Here is a 411-nt window from a genome sequence, read left to right as displayed (position 1 = left end):
CTTCAAAACTCTGACTGTATTTTTCAATTAAAATATACTTGATACACTTTCTTATATTAAATACATTTTAATGTCAGGCATTCTTTTAGTGCCTCCTTAGAGTCACACTCACTCTCCCCTCCCATCCTTCACAAATGCATGCATGCAAACAGCCTCCAAGGCTATCTCCACAGAGATTTTCAGTGAGAGGCCGGTCTCATAGTCATTTTGCTCCTATTTGTTATGTTGGTTACCAGGCTGGCAGCCTGTCTGGGGTGTACGATGTCTCTTGCCCTATGACAGCTGAGGCTCCAGCTGCCTCAACAGTCATGCAGAAGTTGCAGTAAGCTGCAGTAACGGCAGAGGGAGGATATTATTTCAAGCCAACATGAAAACAATCACAGGAAAGTATTTAAGCATCATTAACACATT

This window comes from Oreochromis niloticus, linkage group LG15 (assembly GCF_001858045.2).
Source record: "Oreochromis niloticus isolate F11D_XX linkage group LG15, O_niloticus_UMD_NMBU, whole genome shotgun sequence".
In the NCBI taxonomy this organism is placed as follows: domain Eukaryota; kingdom Metazoa; phylum Chordata; class Actinopteri; order Cichliformes; family Cichlidae; genus Oreochromis; species Oreochromis niloticus.
This window is presented reverse-complemented; position numbering follows the sequence as displayed.